General features: G+C 43.4%; 1 protein-coding gene across 10 annotated transcripts in view; it reads left to right on the top strand.

Moving 5' to 3' along the window:
• The window catches only part of LOC123517154 (cAMP-dependent protein kinase type I regulatory subunit-like), a 240909-nt gene that overhangs the window by 126909 nt on the left and 94972 nt on the right, over nucleotides 1–19028 (top strand). The window lies entirely within an intron of this gene.

Below are 19028 nucleotides of genomic sequence, written 5' to 3'. Positions count from 1 at the left end.
TGTTTTTACAACTAGGTGTGACTTACACAGTGAAAGGACAACAAAAGAACCGTCAAACTTTTCCTCTCCACATAACTTCGATGGTGACTTGTTTTCTGATGGCACAACTCGTCCCTCACAGACACTGCAGTCACGTTTCGGTGGAGTATGAGGAACTTTTTCATAGACTTGAACTGCTTATGGCTCCTGTGATTCAAGAAGAGTGTCCCTCAATGCCTTCCTTTGATTTGAGGGACGAAGTAATTGTCATAAATACAGCTAAAGAGTCTTATAATTGTTAATTAGGATTCATGGAGTTGTTCCCAATCCCATGTTGTGCTTTCCTGTGCTATGCTTGACAAATAAATTAATAAAGACTTATAACGGATAAAAATAAAGTAGAATAAAGCAAACCTCCCTCAGTGACGTTTCCAAAAAGAAGCAGGAGGGAAAGAACCAAAAAATGGCTAATAGTTTATGTTTTGATTACCAGAGCATGCATAACAGTGTTCGGCGTCCCATTATTGTATTGAAATAAATCGTAAGGACTAATCTGATCGCCTTCCATATAGGGGAATACCCGCACCATCTCCTTGTACCGTAAGGACGTGCCCTCCATCACCTCCACCATGCAAGCTCAAGTGGGGACTCTTGGTGCCTCCTTGAACCTTGGGCAACTCAGCACATTCATTCTAAAGTGCCGCGCCATCCAAGGCAATACCACGCTCTTGCACCTTCACCCACACTACCCATACCTACACCTCCATATCCTAGTACCTCCTCATCCGCCCCGTCATCTATCCCACACCTACCCGTCACCTATCCTTCAACTCCATCCAAGGCACTACCACGTTCCTGCACCGTCATCCACCAGTCACCCATCTCTACATCCACACTACCCATACTTTTACTATCGCCATGACGGTTTTTTGTGTGGCGTGAGATCAGGAAGGATAGTCTGCTGGCATTTACACTTTGACCGTCGTACGCTTTGCTCTCACACCATTTTGCAAAGGCCATATATAGAACAAGAAGAAAATATTATAGGACAACTACGTTTTGATGAACAAAGGATACAAGAAATTAAAGAAGTGATGTATAAGATGTGGAAGAAATGAGAAAGCCAGAGGAAAAAGAACTTGATGGAAAGACAGAATAGGCAAGGCAAGAAATATAGAATATAGATATAGATATTTTATTGACAACACCTAGCAGTAATATGTAAAATTGGAATCACAAATATCAAGGAAACACCGATATAAAGGCGAAGCTTCCCTGCTTAGACATGACTTGATCTGATCACGACTCTTTTCAAAGACAACAGAGATAATTAGCCCGATTTCCAAAACCGTTTCTCCTGCTAATGATATATAAACCATGTTAATCTGCTGTTAGAACTATGAAAGCACTTTTTAAAAAAAGAGAAGAAAACAAGTGTAACTTCAACTATAAAGCCCTTTGAATGCAGTGGAGGTGCGATACAGAAGTGTTTCTAAATATGGTCCTCATGTTATTCATCCCTGAGGAACCCTCGCACAATGGATGAGGCCACCACCACTCCAGAGGGGACGTTCACTCAACCCTAATCGTGTGGCGGCTGTGTGGTCTTGCTGTTGTTGTTGCTTGTGGTGGTGATGGTGGATTGTAGTTTTTGTTGTTGTTGTTGTTGTTCTCTTCTTCTTCTTCTTCTTCTGCTTCTGCTTCTGCTTCTGCTTCTGCTTCTGCTTCTTCTTCTTCTTCTTCTTCTTCTTCTTCTTCTTCTTCTTCTTCTTCTTCTTCTTCTTTGCTGTCCTATCTCTATCACTGGTAGTCTCAACAAACAGCCTAGTAAGGGTCTCAGGGTCTGTTGCTGTTTGTCTTTCTTTGTATTCCTTTGTATATGTATTCCTCCTCCTCCTCCTCCTCCTCCTCCTCCTCCTCCTCCTCCTCCTCCTCCTCCTCCTCCTCCTCCTCCTCCTCCTCTCCTCCTCCTCCTCCTCCTCCTCCTCCTCCTCCTCCTCCTCGCCGTCGTCGTCATCGTCTTCTTCTGTTGCCACTATTAGACTATTAGCTTGAAGTAAAACGGTGCCGTGAGTGAAGAACAAAATATATCTACGCGTTAACATTCAATTGTAGGTAAAATAGAAAGGAAGGAATATAAGACGAAAAAAAAAGAGCAGAGATAGAATAGGAAAAGTTACCAGTGGATCTAATTGAAATTTTGAGGAAAGGCTGGGCTCTGGGCCAAGAAAGAATAATTAATTAGATTTTGAAGCGGCTTTTTTTTTTCCCCGAGTCTATAATTTTTCTATCCACGATTTCCCTTCAGCTGTTCTCTCCAGTCAGGGGCTGGTTGGTAGGGATGCTTGCTGAGTGTTGTTGCTGTTGTTTTGTGGTGGTGGCGGTGGTGGTGATCGCGGTCGTAGTAGCAGTAGAATTAGTAGTAGTAGTAGCAATAGTAGTAGTAGTAGTAATAGTAGAAGTAGTAGTAGTCGTCGTCGTCGTCGTCGCCGCCGCCGCCGCCGCCGCCGCCGCCGCCGCCGCCGCCGCCGCCGCCGGCATTATTAGATGGAAAGTCTATAGTTGGGAGCACGAGTTGTCAATACTGTGAAGTGAATGCCGGGCTGTGGTGCGTGCGAGGCGCGGCGAGTCTGTGGCCCAATCTCACTTCCCGCCTGTCTCTCTCCCTCCCCCATACCAATCACCACGACCCCATTTCAGCTCTGCGTTGCGTCCCTTCACTGTCATGATAATTAGGATTAATGAAAAAAATTGGTTCCGAGCCGTAGTATGGCAAGTAACGCGAGTAATATTTAATTTGTTTTGTCGCTAAGACTCTTCTTCAGGTGTGTTTGCTAATGAACGTGATTGTCAGGGGAAGGGGTGGCAGGGGAGAGGCGTCCCGTGCTGCTCACCCTGTCATCCCACTTGTTATGACTCACATGAATTACATCAATACTTGCAGAACTATTTTATTTAATTTCCGACCATCATTAATCTTTCTCGGGTGGTATTTTTTTTTCGAAAGATATAACTTAAAAATTTTAAACCAGAGTGATATCTAACATTAATAATTCTGCATGGTGGGCACCATAATGGACTGGAGGCAAGAATGTTTTCAGTCTTTAAGTCTGCCTGCATCACGATCCCCCTGAATGAGTGCCGGCCCCTGCCTAAGAGAGCGACGTCTTTCCTCCTTGAAAGCTTCACCTCACCTCAGTTCAAATTTCCTCACTCAGACCACGACGCGTGAAGTCATTTTACATTTAATATTTACGTTGCTGGCGCAATGGACGCTGAAGAAGTCTGTGGTTGTCATTCACTTTGGAGTGAGAGAAATTGAGTTCCACTGAATGGTGGACGGTGTTTTTGGAAATGCTCCTTGTTTGCAGTTTGGACAGAAGTAGACATTTCCTCTGGCCTTGTGATTGGTGCAGGGCCCACCAGCCATGATACCATGATACCAGCTGACTTGGTCCACTCCTGTTGCAACAATACTTCCTGCCTGTTGCCTCTCCTCCTTTTCTTCCCGCTCCTCCCCTCACCCTCTCCCTCACTCCGGCATGTCCTTCCCTGTGTTGGATGCTGATGCAGGCACATCATCAGCACCCCTGATTCTTCGGCTATTTCCGCCGCATCATTCATGTATTTTTCTCTTATTTCCTCTTTCCTTCGTAGCTCCGCCTGCCCCGTCGCTCTGTGCCTCGTAGCACCCCACCTACCCACTCTCCACCTGATCCCTGGCGCCTCCCATATCGATATTGAACCAGGTGCAGGTACAGTTTTCCATAAGTGCCTAACATTTCTCTTTCGGCAGACTTGTAGCTTTAAGCTCCCCCCCCCCTCACCACACGAACATTAAACTAATGTCTTTTCTAATTCCTGGTGCATTTGAATAATGTGAGCGCCTCTCCACTTGAAATGTGGTTGGCCGCTTTTCGTTTTTAACTCCTATGTGAATGTAATTTATTATCATGTTTAATAATCAATTTGTGTGTGTGTGTGTGTGTGTGTGTGTGTGTGTGAAATTCACCACGGTCGTTTGCTGGTCACCCACCCAGTCTTCCCCATTACGGAGCGAGCTCAGAGCTCATAGACCGATCTTCAGGTAGGACTGAGACCACAACACACTCCATACACCGGGAAAGCGAGGCCACAACCCCTCGAGTTACATCCCATACCTATTTATCGCAAGGTGAACAGAGGCTACACATTAAGAGGCTTACCCATTTGCCTCGCCGCCTCCCGGGACTTGAACCCGGGCCCTCTCGATTGTGAGTCGAGCGTGCTAACCACTACACTACGCGGTATAATGGTGTGTGTGTGTGTGTGTGTGTGTGTGTGTGTGTGTGTGAGAATTTATTCGTGTATGTAACGGAGTATCAGGTTTTGACACCCAGAATTTACATGTTCATCGGCTAGATGAGAAAACTTTGAGGTGTTAGCAGCCATTTGTGTCACTGCAGCACAATGCAGCACAATGTATGGTGGGGGGGAGGCGCAAGGACAAGGACAGGAAGCCACACTTCCTTCGCCTTAACTGCCAGGTTTGGGAGTGTAAAGAGTGGATTGGCAGTGTATAAGGAAATGGCGGAACGTGGAGTGAAGTATCTCAGCGTGATAGGTGCGTTTTCTGTCACAAAATGTCAGAAGAAAGTTGGTGGAAGTGAAAATGATTGATTTCTTTAGTTTTCAATTCAGTTTTCAATTAAATTGTTTTTGTTTTGTTGGAATAAGGAAAAACTTTGAAGTTTTCGACAGGACTGACAGCCTTTCGCAGCAGTTTTGGTGATGTGACATGTTTGGTGCCCTCTCAGCCGGAAGGAGAAGTGGTGACCCGCTGGTGATCTTACTAGTGGCATTTTATGCTGTGGCAACACTATACACGTAGGAGTTAGGGTAGAATAACTGCTTGCCAAAGTACGAATATACTTATGTCAGAGAAAAGCATGCATTACTCTGCCAAAATAAACGAGGGCAACGACGAGAAATCCTGGGGGCTACCTGCTGTCTCATCAGCCAGCTTCCCTGTGCGCCAAGTGTTTCATCTCGTGAGTGGTATTCACAAGAACAAACGAAAGATGATCATGTACTACTCCAGTTTCTTAGGTAATGGTCCTATAAATGAGCGTGAGTATTGTGGTGCCGCTGGTGCTCTCTCTATACTGAACTGCATGATTTAGGCAGGCTCAGACGCTCAAGGAAGTCTGGCCATCGTGCTGCTAACTTCTAAGCATTTTTACTCTCCTTAATGAAATTGTCAAATTGAATCACATTAAGACATTTATATATTCCAAGGTCTGTACACATTATATCGACTGACTTTGAGAATTAGTTAATTATATGGCAAGGTCTTGGTGAAACAATGTTCCCAGTACCCCATGAAGCTGTGTCGCCGCTTGACTCAGTACCACCTTGACTTGGGCTGATGCAGATCTAACCTTGTACTGTACACACCTTATCATGCAGTACATGAATACCCTCCCCCCCCACTCTCTCTCTCTCTCTCTCTCTCTCTCTCTCTCTCTCTCTCTCTCTCTCTCTCTCTCTCGGGCACTAATCACAAATCTATCTTCTCTTGGTCTCCGCATGGCAGCTTTCCTTGATCACTGTGTAATTCCGCCGCTTTCCTCTCCTGCCTATACACGTGCTGAAGATAACAGCATTGAATAGCCCTGCACGCCTGGCTACGAATACTGCTGTAGAAAAAAAAAAAAAAAAAACCCGACCCCGACCCCCCCCCACCCGGCCCAGACATTATGGTAGTGTTCAGGCCGCTCACAAGCATCCACAGTCCACCCATTCTCCTCCCCTCAACACACACACACACACACACACACACACACACACACACACACACACACACACACACACACATCTCCTCCTCCTCCTCCTCCCAGCCTCGTGCTTGTGCTTCATGGAAATAATTAATGATAGTTGCCGCCATAAAAATACAGGCCCTCTTTTCTGTGTGTGTGTGTGTGTGTGTGTGTGTGTGTGTGTGTGTGTGTGTGTGTGTGTGTGTGTGTGTGTGTGTGTGTGTGTGTGTGATGGTGTGAGTGTGTGTGTGTGTGTGTGTGTGTGTGTGTGTGTGTGTGTGTGTGTGTGTGTGTGTGATGGAAGGAACCTTTATTTATTTATTTATTTATTTTTTTTTTTTATTCATTTATTTTGTTTTTATTTACTGCTTTTCCTCCCACTCATTCGTTTCTTCGATCCGTCCTCCTCCCCTTCCCTCTCTTCTCCCCTCTCCTCTTCCCTCTCCTGTCATAGTTTCTTCCTCCACAAAAAAAAAAAAAAAAATGGATGAAAGAAAAAATAAAATAAAATGCTCTCCCACCTCATAAGGAAAAGGGTTGGCTTTGTAATGTACGTACATGAAAAGAGTCGTGAGGTCAGTATTATCCACGATAAGGTCTGTTTTTAGGGTTAGTGAGTGAGGGAAGGCAGAATGGCGTGCGTGAGTGCGTGAGGAGGCTTGCCAAGCGTGTTGTGGGTGGTGATCTTGTGAGAGGGGAGTATAGGATGTGTTGACGGAGTGGAAAGGTGTTGTTAGAGAGACAAATGGTTTTGAAGACGTAGAGACCATTATAGGAAAAGCTGCAAGAGACTATCAGTTTTACAGTTTCTGCATAAAACATGCCTAAACAAAGAAAATAAGGGCAGCTGTAAAAAGCCATCAATTTTGCACATGCAGTCTTAGTAGAAAACATCCCTTTTTTTTTTATATATACCATGTGGGTTTTTCACGGAAATTTATGGGCTAATGGAAGTACTTTTTTAGGGTAACTCCTATCTCAAAGCCCACCCGCTAAGAAACCGTTGCCCCGAGTGAGGAAGCCCAACCTACACTCTGACCGTGGACAGGATTCGAACCCGTGCGCTTGGAGACCCCTCGGACTCCAAACCACGCATGGTTCCACTGTACCTATCGGTGACGTAGGGAGAACATAAAAGAGAATGGGAAGCTGCAAGAACCCATCAATCCTACATAATTCTAGTATAAACATGCCTATCCATTTCCTATTAGTGACTTAGAGGACATATGTAAGCAGATAAGGGAAGCTGCAAGAAGACACTAGCCTTACACGTGGCAGACCTACCCCTCTTTCCACAATCATCCCCAGACACAAATTTGTGTACATGGTGTGTATTGGGCGTGGAAGTGCTATGAGAGGGTATAAGGATCGTGGAAAAAAGGCGTTTAGGATGTGTAATAGGCGTAAAAGTGTTAAAGTTATGTGAGAAATATCGTAGGTCTTGTAAGTTATGTGTGCCAAGTGGAAATGCTAAGCTTGCAATAGTGAGTTACAGGTATGGCAACGGCGTAAATGATGGTTTACGAAGTGAGGAAGGCTTACAGAGTGAGTGATATGTGTGTCAATGATGTGAGTGTGACAGTTACTACGTGGGAAAAGCCTGCAGCATCACTCGTGGGCGTGGACTGTCTTAGAAAAATTAGGTAAAAAGGGTTGGCTTTGTAATGTACGTACATGAAAAGAGTCGTGTAAGTTTCTTTATGGACGTGAGAGATCGTTGGAGTGAGGAAAAAGTTACGAAGAGTTTTGTAATCGTGAGAAAGCATGCAGTGATATGGATGTGGAATGTTGACTGCGGAAGGGAAGAAGTTTTTTTGCCGTGATAGTTTTGAATGTGACTTATTGAAGGGCGTGAAGGAAGCACGTAATATGTGTGTTGCATGCCTGGATCTTGAAACCACAGATTCACCAAGGCTAGTATTAAGGAAGGGACGTGCAAGTTGTTTGCGGACGTGGAAGTGATGAGTGATTGAAATTGTGCAGCGTGGAGAAAGCGTTGAAGATAAGGTGACAGTTGCCGATTGAGGGAGGTCTCTAGGCCGTTAAGGTGGCGTGTAGGATGTATTGTTAGACCTTACCGTTGAAAAGGGTTGTAGGTTGTATCATGAAACCTGCATGGCGTTAAGATGGCGTGCAAGATGTATTCTAAGGCCTTGATGCGTTGGGAAGGCGTTTATGATGTATTGTAAGGCTTTAAGGGCTTTGGAAAGGTGTGTAAGATGTATTGTGAGACCTCCATTGGGCTTGTAGCGTTGGCGTGTAGGATATATTTTCACGGCTTGGTATTTCGGAAAAGCGTGTAGGATATGTTGTACGGCTTTCAGGGCGTTGGAAAGGCGTGTAGGTTTTATTTTAAAGTCTTGCTGCATTGAGAAGGCGTGTAAAAGGTATTGAGACCGCCATGGTAAGAAGGCGTGTTGGATGTACTTTAAGGCCTTTGGTGCCTTAGGAAGGCGTGGAGGATGTATTATAAGACAATGGCGTTAGAAAGGCATGGAGGATGTATTGTAAGGCTTTCAGGATGTTGGGAAAGCGTGGAGGATATATTGCAACTTTGGGAGTCCTTTTAGTTTTGGGCATGTTACCTGACATAGATCTAACGCTTTAGTAATGAACGTCACACACGGCGGCGCTTAACCGCTTCGGCCTGACCGTGACGTGTTGATGTTGGCTGCTTGCTGCTGGCTGGCTGGCTGGCTGACTGACTGACTGACTGACTGACTGACTGACTTTAGGCTTATTGCGCTGAGTGCCTCTGCTGTTGTAATGACAGAGATGATTACTAATGCTGATGCTAATGTAGTGACGCTATTTTTAGACCATTTTTCGTGGATCATTAACCGCTGAATGGATTGCTTTTGTTTTTAGGCTAACTTGAGTGACTTGGCGTTAATTGATAAGATTACACGTTAGAGTGACACGAACCGTGTTAGTGCCATTTCGTCGTCTGATCTCAATTCTTAACAGAGTGTAGTGGAAGTTATTGATGTTTTCATGGTTTTAATGATAGTTTAACAAGGATTTTACAATATAAAAAAGAACAGCAGCAGCAGCAGCAGCTGCTGCGAGCAGGTTGGGTCTTGTTGGTCACTTGACTGGTAATGCTAATGGTGTGTGTGTGTGTGTGTGTGTGTGTGTGTGTGTGTGTGTGTGTGTGTGTGTGTTGCAGTCTCTGACGAGACAGCCAGACGTTGCCCTACGGAGCGAGCTCAGAGCTCATTATTTCCGATCTTCGGATAGGCCTGAGACCAGGCACACACCACACATCGGGACAACAAGGTCACAACTCCTCGATTTACATCCCGTGCCTACTCACCTCACTGCTAGGTGAACAGGGGCTACACGTCAGGAGACACACCCAAATATCTCGACCCGGCCGGGGAATCGAACCCCGGTCCTCTGGCTTTGAAGCCACAGGACCGGGGTTCGATTCCCCGGCCGGGTGGATATATTTGAGTGTCTCCTGACGTGTAGCCCCTGTTCACCTAGTAGTGAGCATTGAATTATAGGGTCCCTCCACGCGCAGGACTGGGTAGCCGTGGGCGGGACCAAAGCTCTGTGACGTCACGGGGAGTTCTGCTGGGAGGTGCGCGCGCGCTCTCTCTCTCTCTCTCCCAGCAGAGCTCTCCGTGACGTCACAGAGCTTTGGTCCCGCCCACGGCTACCCAGTCCTGCGCGTGGAGGACCCTATAATTCAATGGGCCCTGGCAGTGAGTAGGTACGGGATGTAAATCGAGGAGTTGTGACCTTGTTGTCCCGGTGTGTGTATGTGTGTGTGTGTGTGTGTGTGTGTGAGAGAGAGAGAGTGTGTGTGTGTGTGTGTGTGTGTGTGTGTGTGTGTGTGTGTGTGTGTGTGTGTGTGTGTGTGTGTGTGTGTGTGTGTGTGTGTGTGTGTGTGTGTGTGTGGCGGCTTGTCCCATCTGGAGGAGTGACTCGCTGGCCTGGCACCAGCACCATCACGTGCATGATAATACTGCTCTGGAAAACTGACCAGAAAATGTATCAGGACATAATTATGTGGAATCAATTTGCCTTTCTCATATGGAGTTATTATTGCAGACTTTCCAGGAAGGGTACATTAAGTGGTTTTGCTATTGTCATTTCAGTGATTGTTGTTGTTATTATTATTATTATTATTATTATTATTATTATTATTATTATTATTATTATCGTTATCGTTATTGTTATTATATTTATTATTACTATTATGGTCTTAATTCATTTCTATGCATAAAAAACAAGGAAATTATGAACGTTAGCGGGCGCACGCGCGCACACACACACACACACACACACACACACACACACACACACACACACACACACACACACACACACACACACACACACACACACACACACTCACTCACTCACTCACTCACTCACTCTCTCTCTCTCTCTCTCTCTCTCTCTCTCTCTCTCTCTCTCTCTCTCTCTCTCTCTCTCTCTCTCTCTCTCTCTCTCTCTCTCTCTCTCTGTGTATATACCTTATTCTTGACTCCATCCCCATCCTCCCCTCCACTTCCTTGGCCAACGTGGCTCCAACCAGTACCTTATCGCGCAGTAAACCACTTTCGAATTATAATCTAAATTACTTGAGCAGCAGCAGCATTATATACCAGACTTGACTCGGCTCATCAGCCATCCAGCCTGCTCTTCTCTCTCCTTGTGTGACTCGCGTTGTGAGTTCAGTATACTACTAATAAACTATCGAAGGTACGTGGCAGTACATGTATCTTGTGTTACGCACTCGTTGCTGCACGTAGTATTCAAACTTATGACCAGTTTGTCACCAGAACGAAGTTACTGTAACAACTTAGGATTTTTAGCTTTCTCATAAAAAAATATCGTGAACTTGTTGATATATAATATGTTTTGGAAAGGGTGAAAGGAGGGTCAAAAGATTAACGTGGGGAGTAAAACCCTCTGAAGGTGTCTGTGTGCTCGTGGCCCAACAGACTAAGGTCATCGTCACATTGCCTCCGGAGAGACGTGGTTGTAGAATTGAAAAGGTGATTGTGTGTGTGTGTGTGTGTGTGTGTGTGTGTGTGTGTGTGTGTGTGTGTGTGTGTGTGTGTGTGTCCTTGGTTGTTTCTAGAAAAATTGCTTTGTTGGATTATTTCATTGATGTATCGGGACGCACCTGCCGACTTGGAACATGTGCTTTGTGTCTTTAATATGATTTTACGTGATTGCAATAAGAGCTTGCGATGAACTGGACAATGCCGTAACGTTTGAATTACTGATCTTACTACCAAAAAGTTCAGTGGACATGGAAGATAATGTTCCCATCATTACTAGTGAAAGTCTGATACGTGTCATCTTCAACCTGACACCCTGCACTCAGTCCCTGCAGTACACTATAGACATGTAGGCAAAGCAGGCAGGCAGACAGGCAGACAGACAGACAGGCAAACAGACAGATAGACGTGATGTGATGGTGGTGTGTCCTGAATGCCTGGTGACGGCCTGGTGCATGCGTCTCGGGAACGTGGTAAATATGTGAGACGGTAACAAGAGTAGGGCAGAGAGGGTTTACTGCCGGCGGCGGTGGTGGCGGTGTGTGGCCTCGGCTGATGGGCTGTGGTGACGACCAGTGTAGCTGGACTCGCACACCACGTCACCTAGTCTGGCCCATCCAGTGTCAGCCTACTAGGAAACTTTTATTTGACATTGCATGGTAGTTTTCATTATTAAGGTGCGTACACACACACACACACACACACACACACACACACACACACACACACACACACACACACACACACACACACACACACACACGGCCCGGTAGCTCAGTGGTTAGAGCGCTGGCTTCACAAGCCAGATGACCGGGGTTCGATTCCCCGGCCGGGTGGAGATATTTGGGTGTCTCCTTTCACGTGTAGCCCCTGTTCACCTAGCAGTGAGTAGATACGGGATGTAAATCGAGGAGTTGTGACCTTGTTGTCCCGGTGTGTGGTGTGTGCCTGGTCTCAGGCCTATCCAAAGATCGGAAACAATGAGCTCTGAGCTCGTTCTGTAGGGTAACGTCTGGCTGTCTCGTCAGAGACTGCAGCAGATCAAACAGTGAATTACACACACACACACACACACACACACACACACACACACACACACACACACACACACACACACACACACACACACACACACACACAATAATGAGATCTGAGCTCGTTCCGTAGGGTAACGTCTGGCTGTCTCGTCAGAGACTGCAGCAGATCAAACAGTGAAACACACACACACACACACATGACAAATTTATTGAGTTTCTACTCTAGAATAGTTGATAAAGTATAAGAGAGATAGGGATGGGTTGACTGTATTTATTTAGATCTAAAAAAGGCTTTTGATAAAGTGCCACATGAAAGATTACTATGGAAGTTAGAGGAGAAGGGTGGCTTAAAAGGAAGCACATTGAGATGGATGGAGAATTCCTTAAGGGGGAGAGAAATAAGGACGATAGTTAAAGATATGAAGTCCAAGTGGAGAACAGTAGACAGCAGAGTGCCACAGGGGTCAGTATTGGCACCAATACTTTTTCTCGTATATATAAATGACATGCCAGAGGGAGTGAACAGCTACATAAATCTGTTTGCGGACGATGCGAAACTGTGCAGAGTCATTAAACAAAAAGAGGATTGTGAAATACTACAGGAAGACTTAAACAAGATCTGGAAATGGAGCAAAAAATGGGAGATGGAATTCAATGTGGACAAAAGCCATGTCATGGAAATGGGAAAAAGTGAAAGACGACCAGTGGGAATCTATAAGATGGGAGATGGAGTAGAACTAGAAAAAGTAAAAAAGGAAAAGGACTTGGGAGTGACAATGGAAGAAAATAATCAACCGGTAAGCCATATTGATAGAATTTTCAGAGACGTATAATTTGCTAAGGAATATTGGAGTAGCATTTCACTATATGGACAAGGAAATGATGAAGAAATTGATAAGTACTAAAATAAGACCTAGATTGGAATATGCAGGAGTTGTGTGGACTCCCCATAAAAAGAAACACATAAGAAAATTAGAGACTACAAAAAATGGCTACAAGAATGGTTCCAGAATTTAAAGGGATGGCATATGAGGAGAGACTAAAGGCAATGGATCTACCAACCTTGGAGCAGAGAAGAGAGAGAGGATCTGATACAAGTTTATAAATTGATTAACGGAATGGATGAAGTGGATAATGAGAAACTGATCCTGAGAGAAGAATATGACTTTAGAAGCACAAGATCGCATAGTAAGAAACTAAGGAAGGGACGATGTCTGAGAGATGTTAAAAATTTAGTTTCCGCAAAGATGTGTTGAGACTTGGAACAGTTTGAGTGAGGAAGTGGTGTCAGCAAAGAGTGTACATAGTTTTAAAGAAAAATTGGGTAAGTGTAGATATGGAGACGGGACCACACGAGCATAAAGCCCAGCCCCTGTAAAACTACAACTAGGTAAATACAACTAGGTAAACACACACACACACACACACACACACACACACACACACACACACACACACACACACACACACACACACACACACACACACACACACACACACGTATCTACCTTATTCTTGACTACATCCCGTAGTGTAGTGGTTAGCACGCTCGACTCACACTCGAGAGGGTCCGGGTTCGAGTCCCGGAGGCGGCGAGGCAAATGGGCAAGCCTCTTAATGTGTGGCCCCTGTTCACCTAACAGTAAATAGGTACTGGATGTAACTCGAGGGGTTGTGGCCTCGCTGTCCCGGTGTGTGGAGTGTGTTTTGGTCTCAGTCCTAACCGAAGATCGGTCTATGAGCTCTGAGCTCGCTTCGTAATGGGGAAGACTGGCTGGGTGACCAGCAGGCGACCGAGGTGAATTACACACACACACACACACACACACACACACACACACACACACACACACACACACACACACACACACACACACACACACACACACACACACACACACACAAGGAATATTGTATTAGCATTTCACTATATGGACAAAGAAATGATGAAGAAATTGATAAGTACTAAAATGAGACCTAGATTGAAATATACAGGAGTTGTGTGGACCCCCCCATAAAAAGAAACACAAGGAAATTGGAGAGACTACAAAAAATGGCTACAAGAATGGTTCCAGAATTTAAAGGGATGACATATGAGGAGAGACTAAAAGCTATGAATCTACCAACCCTGGAACAGAGAAGAGAGAGAGGGAATATGCTACAAGTTTATAAATTGATTAACGGAATGGATCAAGTGGATAATGAGAAACTAATCCTGAGAGAAGAATATAACATTAGAAGCACAAGATCGCATAGTAAGAAACTGAGGAAGGGAAGATGTCTGAGAGATGTTAAGAAATATAGTTTCCCGCAAAGATGTGTTGAGAATTGGAACAGGTTGAGTGAGGAAGTGGTGTCAGCAACGAGTGTGCATAGTTTTAAAGAGAAATTGGATAAATGTAGATATGGAGACGGGCCCACACGAGCATAAAGCCCAGACCCTGTAAAACTACAACTAGGTAAATACAACTAGGTAAATAAACACACACACACACACACAGAATATTTAATTAATTGATCTTTGCAATGGAAAGATAAGCAGTGTATATCCAACAAGGATGGCGGTTTGTCAGTGTACCTTGTTTTGATGGTCACTCGGCACCGAAACAATGGGAAGCTTCTTACAAACAACAGTAACACGTAACTTCATATTCTCTCCTCCTCTATATTTGATCATTGTAAGTCGATGTAATGGTACAGAACAAGAAAACCTTGCACTTCAGTGTTCGGCGGAGACGCGGCACGTAATTTGGCACAGTCATTATGTGATAACGGATAAATACTTTCTGAAGGACGTGCCATCACGCCATATTCTTGGTGTTAATGGTCACGTCTGGACGCATGCACCAACAAGGACAGTCTGAGGTGGAGAGGGAGTTGGGTGCTCCAGGCCCTTCGTGACGCTTGGCTGGCTAGTTGGCTGGTTAATGAAGCTGAAGGGCAAATAATTCGATAAAAAGGCTTAAATTGTGCTTGGTCGAGGATCCGGTGAAGGGCTCCGCGTCCCAGATGGAAAACTGGTGCTTACTTTGTTTGCCACTGTGGCCGCCACCTCCGCCGCCACCGTCACTGCTCTCCCGTCCGTCCAGTATTCATAACATGGAGGACAAGCAAGGTCGCGCATGCTCTGGTATCATGTGCTGCAGCGACAGGGCCCCATGGGTCATCTGCAGCCGTATGAATTAATTATCTCTTTATTACCAACTGAAATTATTCTCTTGAATTATATGAACCTTATCAGGAATTCGTCTCCACCTCAGCCCCTCCTCTCTCCTCGACGCCTATCCTCCCTCATCTTCCCTCTTCCGCTCTACCCTGCCTAACCCTACCGCAAGACAGACTTTCCTTAGTGACCTGCCGCTGCAGACTCCCTCCGTGTTTCACACACACACACACACACACACACACACACACACACACACACACACACACACACACACACTGCGTAGTGTAGTGGTTAGCACGCTCGACTCACAATCGAGAGGGTCCAGGTTCGAGTCCCGGAAAGCAGACGACCGTGGTGAATAACATACTACTAAAAATTTCGTCTGCGTGTTATTGCGTGGTGGTGGAAAGTGTCATCACTGCGTGCTTCCGCTGCTCCCCGGAAGCACAGTATGCACCCCGCCACATTTCACCTGTGGATGGTGCAGTGTAGGACGCCGGGAAGTGAGCGACGGCGTCTCATGAGGAATGTGGCGGCGATCCCAAAGCTGAGACCATCGAGAGCCGCGATCTCCATTTATGTCCGGGGACTGCTGACGTAGACAAGACAAGCCAGTCAGCTACCCAGACCGCCCACCCACCTTCCACGGGTCCGGTCAGCAACTACCACTCCTGCTTTCGCTTCATATTGCCTGTCTTTGTTTAGAGTTTCATGGAGTTGATCACTGTCATCATTTTACGCACTCCTGTAACTTTCATACAGTATTCACTGTGATTACTTGTGAGTTGTTGTTTTTATCCACATTGAGGAATTGATGTTTGCACTGCATTTACTGTTATTTCTCTTCTACCCTTTCGTGAATCACATGTAAGCTAGACATTTACTGCTTTGGGTACACCTGAACATCACAGGCGTACGTATGCATAGCTGGTGGATGGCTAGGTCACCAGTGCTGACATTAGTGAATGGGTGTAATGCAACTGCACTGCAAGCACTTTAATCGTGATGCATAACATGTATTGAATGACAGACAAATAGTTTAAAATCATCGAGGAGTGTGTGTGTGTGAATTGAATTGAATTGAATTGAATTTATTTATATGCTCAGACTTTACAATTAAAGTATGGAGCACAGCTCCATTGTAAAAAAAATGCATCCATAATAATGATAATGACAATAATAATAACAATAATAATAATAATTAATAATAATAATAACAATAAAGAAAGAAATACAATGTTTCTGAACAGAAAATATTATGAACAAAAAACAAAAGACAACAGTGACCAATAATTCACTATTTTAATCATTTACCTAAACTTTCCCATTATTAGCTTTGTAAACATTGATAAATTTGTAAGAATATTTACATTTGTATTTTGCAACAATTCAGCAAACTTAAAAATTGTTGGTCTATGTGTGTAGTAAGTTGGTACATACATATCTCTCCATCTGACAAGTTCTTCATTTGAACATTTAAGTAACACATGAAATTCATCAGCTATTGCAATGTAATTGCACAAAGTACATATCTGCTCTTCTCTGTTTACACCTGTGTATCTGCCGACATTTACTGGTAAACTATTATTACATGTTCTAAATTTAGTTAACAGGATACGGTTATTTTTGTTAATTTAGTTAGGTAAGGTTCTAGTTCATATACCACCTTAAATATATTATAATTGCTACATATGGTATTTGTTGACAAGTTGTGATACCAAGTACTGATCCACTGATCCGTTAATTTTCTTTCAACTGCCTTCTTAAACCACACTGTGTTGGGAACATTTTGTACTAACCAAATTCCTGACATACCACATTCGTTTAACAAATTCTTTACAGATGCTATCCAAGGAGAAGTATACAACCCAGACCTATCAAGATGCAACAGACACTGATACATTACATAAGATAATTTTGAGTTTTACCTGTAATCAACCTTGACCAAAAGCTTAACATCTTACACTTGATATAAATTCCCAATGGATACACTCCCAGTTCCCCATATACCATAACATTACTTGTGTTTTTATGCACAAATAACATATGCTTTAGAAACTTTAAATGTAACAATTCTATCTCCCTTATAATATAATGTCCCCAAATTTCAGATCCATAAGTCAATATAGGCAGTACCATTGTGTTAAAAGTTCTATTTGCATGTCAACTGGCAAGTCAAATTTTCGACACTTTCCTACTAAGGAGTACATTGCTCTTGTAGCTTGTTCTTTCAAATCTAGTTCTCCTTTGCGGAATCTGCCATTATAATTAAATGTTAAACCAAGGTATTTATAATCTTCCACCACCTCAATTTTTCACATCCAAATTGGAATTCATATTTGCTCAAATCAACTTTTCCTCGACTAAATATTACTACTTTGCTTTTGTTACAATTTAGTTTTAATTTCCATTCGTTGCAGTATGTGTTTAATGCTATCAGAGCCTGTCTCATTCCTCTCTCACTGTCACATAATATAACAGTATCATCAGCATACATAACAACTAGAAGTTTAAGGTAAGAATTAATCAAATCATGACCAAAATCCAGAAAATTGCAGTTATATTCAAGTAATTTACTTTCAATGTCATTAACATAAAATGCAAACAAAAGTGGTGACAAATTTTCCCCTTGTCTTACTCCCATATTACATACAAAATTTTCAGATATCTCTTGGTTTAACATTACACAAGACCTGATGTTACCATACATGTTTCTAATTACATTTAATAGTTTCCCATTTACTATCTCCTTCACCAGTTTAAACCATAAACCATCACGATGTACTAAATCAAAAGCTTTCTTATAGTCTACAAATAAGCAAAATAATTTCTTTTTCCTCCATTTAAACAAATCAATTACACATTTGTGAAGAAAAATGTGATCCAAGGTGGAATAGTCATGTTTAAAACCAGCTTGAGTTTCATTTATAATGTTAATGGTGTCAGAATACATAGTAAGCCTTTCATTAAGAATTGAGGTGAATAGCTTGCCGAGACAGCTAAGTAATGTGATGCCCCTGTAATTGTTGACATCACTAGTGTCACCTTTGCTCTTGTATATTGGGACAATCATGCCAACCAACCATTCAGATGGCATTACCCCGCTATCAAGGATCTTATTAAAAAACATGACAAGTAAAGGTAACAAAATGCTTTTAGTTATTTTTATGTATTCATTTATTATCATATCAGTTCCAGAAGATTTATTGTTCTTGAGTTTTTAATGTTTTCAATACTTCCTCCTCTGTTATGGGATCATTGAGTATATATGAGAAGTCAGTCTCAGTATTTTCAAACTCAGTGTTGTTATTTACTAAAGTGTTATCAGTGGCAAGTTGCTTGAAATGCTCATAAAATTCATTTAGTGTAATGGGATTTCAGGTTTTTTCTTACCATTCAAGATTCTCCAGTAAGTTTTAGGGTCACTACATTTAGTTTTTCTAAGTTCTTTAACTATGCTACTTCTCTTTAGTTTTCACTCTTTTAGTTCTATTTTGTATTTTCTACTTGATGTTATCATTTTATCAAAATTAACGCTATTTTTATGAAGATTGTATTTCTGTCTGGCTTTATGATATTGTTTTCTCACTTTTAAACACTGAGTCATAGATAGCCCTCTAAGGTGACATTATTACTTTTTTTTTTTGTATATGTTTTTTGTGTTGTGTGTGTGTGTGTGTGTGTGTGTGTGTGTGTGTGTGTGTGTGTGTGTGTGTGTGTGTGTGTGTATAGAGGTCAAGAATGGTAGGATCGAACTGCCGCCACAACCAGGTGGTCTTGTTTGTTGAATGGCATCTTGTCAGCCACGGCGAAGCGACTGCCCAACGAGTAGTCAAGCGTCGTGCTGCAAATGAGCTCCGCCCATTGATCCACCGAGAACTGGAATGAATATTGTGGCTGGCGTCACCAGGCACAGACGCTATCATACCATTCATTGAAAACTGTTTTGCCAGTGCTCCATGCACGGCGGCGTCATGCTGAAACCTTGACACACGTAGTATATATAGTACAGTGCGCATTACCACCA

This window comes from Portunus trituberculatus, chromosome 41 (assembly GCF_017591435.1).
Source record: "Portunus trituberculatus isolate SZX2019 chromosome 41, ASM1759143v1, whole genome shotgun sequence".
Classification (NCBI taxonomy): Eukaryota; Metazoa; Arthropoda; class Malacostraca; order Decapoda; family Portunidae; genus Portunus; species Portunus trituberculatus.
This window is presented reverse-complemented; position numbering and strand designations above follow the sequence as displayed.